This window comes from Nicotiana sylvestris, chromosome 1 (genome assembly GCF_000393655.2).
Source record: "Nicotiana sylvestris chromosome 1, ASM39365v2, whole genome shotgun sequence".
In the NCBI taxonomy this organism is placed as follows: domain Eukaryota; kingdom Viridiplantae; phylum Streptophyta; class Magnoliopsida; order Solanales; family Solanaceae; genus Nicotiana; species Nicotiana sylvestris.
Window position 1 is genome coordinate 24,471,419 of NC_091057.1, and position 8,190 is coordinate 24,479,608.

Genomic DNA, 8,190 nt, shown 5'->3' on the forward strand with positions numbered 1-8,190 from the left:
AAACGAAAAGTCAAGAAATGTACTAAATACAGTCTAACGGAAACAAGATGGAGAAAAGCTGTGCTGCGAATGCCGGGCAGCTACCTTGCTAAACTCCGATAACTCTACCTCTAAGCGATCAACACCCGCTACTGGGTGCAGAAATACCTAAATCTGCACACAAGGTGCAGGGAGTAATGTGAGTACTCCAACTCAGTAAGTAATAAAAGTAAATAAAGTCTGAGCAGTAAGAAATCACGTGAACCATATCACGACACCACAGAGGATACCACATGTTTCCAAAATAGGATACAAATCAAATCACCTCGTTCAACTCACATTTCGGGAAAAATCCTTTGAAAATGCCTTTCTAACAGTTTTCAGTATAAGTTTAGTGAAATTTATAGTGAAAGTGATAAAAATCATAATCGACCCCTCGGCCAAAACATAATTCGTATACAGCCCCTCGGGCAAACAGAAATTTATAACCATTTCGTAACTTAAAAATCTCAATGGAAGTAACAAAGCCAAATCAATGACTAAATTCCGAATACCTTGTAAAATCTTCAATTCAAATAAAAGTTGTTTAAAAATATTTGTTTAACATTTCAATAGAGGCTCGGTCTAAAGATGAGTGAAAGTAGTAATTAAATCAACATATTCAATAGAAACTCACTTTAAGGAGGAGCAAAACCAGTATGTTCATAAACAGGCACCCTAGGCAAAGTATCACTCGTATACATGTATATATAGCCCTTCGGGCAAGCCTCTGAGTCACACATGACTCAACTCTTATCAATCAGCACTCACACTCAGCATTCACGCTCAATAGGTACCATATAATAACTATTGCGGCGTGCAGCCCGATCCATGTATTGCTGCAGCATGTAGACCGATCCATATATATAGTCGACTATGCTCACTAGGGATGTGCATAATCCGGAGGGGCTCCTACAGCCCAAGCACTATATCGCTGCGGCGTGCAGACTGATCCAACATATCATTGCGGCGTGCAACCCGATCCAAACATACACACACACACACTATATATATATATATATATATATATTAACTGCAACGTGCAACCCGATCCATAAATATATAATCCTTACAACCAGGCCCTCGGCCCCTCTCAGTTATTAACCTCACAATCAGACCCTCGGTCTATCTCAGTCAACAATCTCACAATCAAGCCTTCGACCCCTCTCAGCCATCAACCTCACAAGTCACTCGGACTATCATTAAAACAGGGCATTCAACTTAAATATAATTTATAGTGCCAAAATTTAGTAAATAAGGTTGAGTTAGGAAAATTACAAAAATGCAGCATGACTGAGTACAATTATTAAGTCAGAACAGTGAGAAAAAGTAGTAAAAGTCCCATATGGGTCCAAAACAGTTGGCACGAGGCCCAAACATAGCATTTAGCCCAAAACATGATGATAACAAACAATTTTCATTTAAATACACAGTTAAACAGTCATACAGGACAAACTAATTCATAATCCCCAATGATGTACGACCCCACACTCGTCATCTAGCGTGTGCGTCACCTCAAAATAGCACTACAATGTAAAATCTGGGGGTTCAAATCCTCAGGACAACATTTACAATCATTACCTACCTCTATCCGGTCCAAACTCTTGTCCGCGGTACCTTTTCCTCTCAAATCAGTCTCCAATTGCTCTGAATATAACCAAAATCAGTTTCACATCATTAATACACGCTAAAGGAACAAAGCCCAAGCGAAAATAATCGAATTAACGCAAATATCCCAAAATTGGCCAAACCAGGCCCCCGGGCCCACATCTCAAAATCCGACAAAAATTATATCAATAGAATCCTCATCCTCCCACGAGTCTATACATACTGAGAACATCAAAATCGGACCTCAAATGGACCCTCAAATCCCCAATTCAACTCTCCCATTTTTCTTCAAAATTTCCATCCCAATTTCCCAAATTAAATGATAAAAATTAAGCCAAAATCATGGTATTTAACCAAATTTGGATGAAGAACACTTACCCCAATCCATTCTATGAAAATCCCCTCCAAAATCGTTTTCTCCCGAGCTTCATAGCTCCAAAAATGCAAAAATAGCCGAAATCCTCGAAATAGATTACTTTATAAAGCTGCCCAGGCTTCCGCTTTCGCGAACGCAGAACAACCATCGCATCCGCGATAAAGAAAAATATCGGCTCCTAAAATGCTCTACGTGTTTGCAACACAAGCCACGTGAACACGATACCTACTGTGGACATAACTACGCGAACACGACATCCAATGCGCGAACATAAAGAACACGACATCACAACATCGCGAATGCGACACCCAAAGCGTGAACGTGAAGAACAGAATTTACCGCCTCAGAGAACACCCTTCGTGAACCCGAGTCCTTAAGCACGAACGCGAAGAACAAATCGTCTACAACAAAAACCAGCAAAAACAACTGCCAAGTCCAAAGTCCAAAATTGATCCGTTTACCACCCGAAACTCACCTGAGGCCCTCGGGACCTCAACCAAACATGCCCACATATCCCATATAGTCATTCAGACTTGTTCCAACCTTCAGGATGCTCAAAACAACATCAAATCATCATCGGATTCAAGCCTAAGAATCCCAAAAACTTCCCAATTTGGAATTCGATCAAAAAGTCTGTGAAACCTCGTCCGAATGACCTGAAATTTTGCACGCACATCACAAATGACACAATGGACCTACTACAACTTTCGGAATTTCATTTCGACCCCTATATCAAAATCTCACCTATCAACCGGAAAATGCCAAAAAATTCAATTTCGCCAATTCAAGCCAAAACCTCCACGAACCTCCAAAATATATTCCGATCATGCTCCTAAGTCCTAGATCACCTAAAGGATCTAAATAAATCATAAAAATTCTAATCCGAGATCATATACTAACAAGTCAAAACTTGGTCAAACCTTTCAAATTTTAAGATTCAAACTGAGAACTGCTCTTCCAAATTCATTCCGATTACCCGAAGAACCAAAATTAGCGATTTACATAAGTCATAATACATCACACGGGGCTAGTCATGCCGGAGAACTGGCGAGCGAAGTGTAAAATCCCAAAACTACCGGTCGGGTCGTTACATCCTCCCCCACTTAAATATACGTTCGTCCTCGAACGTGTCCAAAATTGCTCCGAAAACCATCAAACCGCTGTGTAACCTTACCATGCACATACCCGGGGGTGATCCCACGTCACCCTATCTCATATAGGTCCTATAACATAATATAACTAAAATTTCACAATCCAACCTAGCCCATAAACCTTAGAACCACAGTTCCACTTCTGAATTCATCCACCAGATCAGAATCTCACATCTATACTCTGAATATGTCCGAACAAGCTGTAACAAATCATATCTGCAATCTCGGATGCAATTACATGATATACCACATGTCACACCTCCTTTTTGCGTGTCCCGCCCGGAAGGGTAAATGCGCGAGGGAGTTTTTCCAATTTAAGTGACAATATTCGAAATGGGATTATTTATTTAATTCAGAGTCGCCACTTGGGAAAGGTTTGGCTTTTGGTGTCCCAAGTCACCGGTTTATCTTGAATCCCAAATCGAGGAAATTTTCGACTTTTCCAAATGAAGTCTGCGAACCAGAAATTCTAAGTAAGGAATTCTGTTGACCCGAGGGAAGGTGTTAGGCACCCTCGAATCCTGTGGTTCTAGAACGGTCGCTTAAATTGTTATAATGGCTAAATATCTTATTTAAATACATGTTATGACTTACGTGCTTTTATTAAGTTTAAACCACTTTTATTATTATCATTTATTTTTATAGAATTGCAACGTCGTGAAAATGCATCTCGAACCACGTCACAATCAATGCACCCGTGGTTATCGACACATTTTGGCTCCGTTGAGATTTGGATTTGGGTCACATCAATGTGCACCCGAGTTTAAGAATGTAATTTAATTAAGTCGCGCCTAAAGAGTCTAACGCATTATTATCTTTGGGGAAGGCAGTGAAATCCACTAAAAAGTCCATCCCAAATTCTAAGTATTTATTATGATTAATTGTTGAGGGCCCCACAATTTGCATTTCTAATTTGGCGAGGCTCGTCTCATTATTTTAGAAGGAATATCCTAAAGCGACTATATTTCTAATGTGTTTGTCTCTAAAAATAGAAGAAAAGATGCATGCTAATTCAAATATATGCTTTGGCAAAATCCAGATTTTTGTTAATCGTCTGATTAATTATTTACAGGGTGAAGAAACGTTATACCTCATGAAACATGCTTTTAATTTGATAGAAGAATTATATACAAGATTGATGAAATGCCACAACTACTACAAGCGCTCCTTGAATTAAATTTAACTCATTTAGACCGGATTAATTAAAACCACTTATTAGAGGATGCGACTAATGATATTTGAAACTCATCCTGTAAACTGCCTAATGAAGTTGAAACTCGAGAATCTAAAACTGTATTGTATTTTTGCGAAATTGAAACGGACCGTCCACCCTACATATTCAAAACATGCTGAAGAACGAGTTTGAATTAACAATCATACTAATGGTTGCATATGCCATGAATTATAGTTACATCCTGTATATCATTAAACGAATCACATATCGTGGGTTAGATCAGCATAAGCTTCGATTAAATACACACTTGCTAATATATTCTCTATTGAACTACAAACTAAAATCTATACAACTTAACAACCTTTAACAAAAGTCTGTAAGTAAAACAGCAGATGATTATAATTCCTCCAGATCTTTCAATTCATGCCTTTCATTGTTACAATCAGTTACACCAATGCGGGGGTCAAAATGTGTACATGGGAAATGCTTACAATGAAGAAGCAAGAGAGTCAGTAGAGCAGCAGTGCAAACGAAACAACAGCAGAAACAGATAGATAGCAGCAGGACAAGTTTCAGTGCAAGATGCAATTATAGACGAGGGAAAAGGTAGCAGAATGACAACAACAAGCAGTGGAGTAGAATCAAAACTCAGGCAGACTAAATCCAAGGATGAACCAATGAGACCTACCAACCAGTAAACTCAGTTAAAGACTTGGAAAAATCAGTATTGATTCCACAAGTTGAAACAACAAAAAAAATCCAAACAACAAATAGGAAGAAGCAGTTTCTGATTTTGTCTATATGTTTCCTATTCCTTGCTCTTTTCTATATGTGTTTTTCTCACTCAAGGTATGTCTGTATATCTTATTTTGTGGTATCTTTCCTTGTATCTATGCTTTCTAAACCCCCTCAAAATCCTGTCTAATATTCAGCCCTAAAAAAATCAGTCTGCCTCCCTTTTTTTGTGTGTTCCCCCCTCTAACTAATGGAAGTTCCCCTCTTTTATCCTCACATCAGGCTATTCATAGCCAGTTAAAACACATCAGAAACCTTCCCCTTTTCAGCTGTTTTTCCCACTCAAACATTTAAAATTAGGAACCCCCCATGATATTCCCTGACAGTCCCACTTATCCTTTTATTAAACTAAAAGTAGACATGGGCAGCAGGAATATAACCTGACAGCATATGCTGTTAAACTATTTTAAACTTTAAAAAGGCCTTAATACACATGCTGTGCACAAATGCACATGCCCCCCATTTCAGACTGCAACTAAACAAAACAAATCCTCAAATTTCTGATTCAAATACATCAATTATAAGTAGCTAAACTCAATTCCTGATTGATTCAGACAATGCTTAACAGAACAGATCAAATTGTTATTACTCAAACAACTGATACTATTCGACGATACGTATCGAATCGACTATATTAATTATGACATGTACAATCGAAGACCATGATCAGACATCTAACAGTATTAAACACATAATTCGAATTGTACTGACTAAACAAAAATTGCACTGGGGAATCAATTAATCAATCGAATTTGAACTCAATTAATTGTACAACTCAACACATATACATGATCAGTGAAGGAAAGGAAAATTTGATTGAATACAGAGGCCCGGGCAAGGTGGGCAACAAAAGTTGATACAATTAAAAAGCACAAACTAAACCAGACGTTTGGCTATACGGATAGACCTTTAACACATACATGAACTGGACAAAGAAAAGAAAAACAAACTTACCTTAAAGCCCTTGAAAAATCCGAAAACCAGTTCATGTTTGAATAGACCCTTCTTGGGGTTGAACGGACTTTAATCGAAGTGTTCTCACTAAGAACACTTCGATTACGGTCCATTAGACCCTAAATACTTTGGCTCAAACGGACACAGACCAGGCCCGGGGTTTCTAGGGTTCTAAATGGCAGATTTGGGATTTGAGTTCCCACGGTTAGATTCGGACCAAACCAAGCATGGTTTGGTCACGAGGGAGGTCCGGGGACTGTCTGGTGTGAAGCTGGGGTACATCGTTGTAAGTCGAGGTCCGACTCGAATCTTCAAATGAAGATTCGAGAAGGTGGTAGGGGATTCGAGCTAAGTGGCTGGTGGATTTGGGTTCAGGATGGTGAGGTGCATCTATGGTGTTAAGGTGAGGGCCACCAGCGTTCATGCCGCCGGGTTTTTGGTGAAGGGAAATGGGGGCGGATAAGGTTCTGGGGTTTGGGGTCTGGGAAGGGGATGAGGACGAAGGTAGGGGGTCTTGGATAGGGGGCAGGGTATGAATGGAAAGTTTATATATGGGATGGATGGCCTGATCTCAGCCGTTAGATCAATCGAGATCAACGGCCTGGATCGGGAGGTTTAAGTGAAACGATGTCGTTTGCTTTCATACTGGTGGATTAGGTTGGGTTTCATTTGGTCGGGTCTGATAATGGGTAGAGGAGATGGAACGAGGGCTGTTAGATCAGCCCAGCTTGAACGGCTGAGATTAGATGGCCGTATACGGCGTCGTTTTGGGTAAAGGACTGGTCTGATATGGACCGTTCCCCTGAATCAATCAACGGCTCAAAAGGATGACGCCCATACGACGTCCTTTGGGGCATCCCGCAGAAAGCCTGGTTGGACTGGGTCATTTTAATATGAGTTTGGGCCTGATTTCATTTGAAATTATGACCCAAATCAAATGTTTTTCTTCTTACAACTTAAAAATAGAATTCCTAATAAAATTATACCAATATTAATTAATACTCAAAACAACAATTATCACTCACATTGACATTTAATTAAAATAAAATCACTTAATGACAACAAAAAATAGAATAAAAGACGCATATTTTTTTTTACGAATTTCCTTTTTTTAAAAACCACTTACGGTTCAACTACACACGACACACATCTTTTTGTATTTGTTTTAATAAAATGGGCCAAAAATCATAAATAATTAACAACGTACCACGTAAAAATCAAAAAATTGTACAGCAAGATCAATTGCTATTATTTTTGTTTCTTTTTGGAGTGATTGTCGCAAAAACAAAAATCACGTGCTCACAGCTGCCCTCTTTGTTCGGAAACACGAAGAGTTTTCGTGCAAAGATAAAGTGAGCGGATATGAGCGATTTTTGCCTATTTGGACTACTCCGTGTGAAGCATGTTTTGAAAGATCCAAGCAAATCCTTGCTTCAAAGATTTCCTACATATCCTGGGCTAAACAGGAATCATGTCAATGTAGTTCGGGAAATTTTGCTTCTGGGACTACCATGGGATTGCAATGCTTGCTGTTACTGCTGTTGCTGTTGTCACCGTTGCTTTACTGACCGCCTTATTACAACCAAAGAAAATTGAAACTGAACTGAATACTTATATGCATGCCAACTGCTAGTTACAAGATTCCTATCTATGATTCTTTTGCGACTTGATCTTGGGTCTTAGCTGATTTTGCTTGGAGATTTCGATCCGAATCTTGATTCTTGCAAGTTGTAGGCGCCTATTTATTTCTGTGACACTGAGTAAGGTGGGGTTGGTAGAATTCGGGGCCTTGATCAAACCTTTTGAACGATCTGCCCTTCGCCTTTCCGAATATCTCGGCACGTCTTCTTTTTGTCTTTTTCTTCTTTTATTCCGAGTTGAGACTCATCTTATGGGTCATCTCCATCCTTGTGTCTTGAGGTCAGACCTGCGGGAAAAAACAAATGAACGAAATTTCTGCCCCAGTGCTACTAGGAAAATTTCGTGTGTTAGTTGCCGGGAAGTTTACAAAGTTGATGAAGGGATTGGACCACAAAATGCAACTTCGGGATTGGAACCCTAATATTGCCATAAGGTAAAAATGCTCAGTTCAGGGTTGGAGCCCTAATACTAAC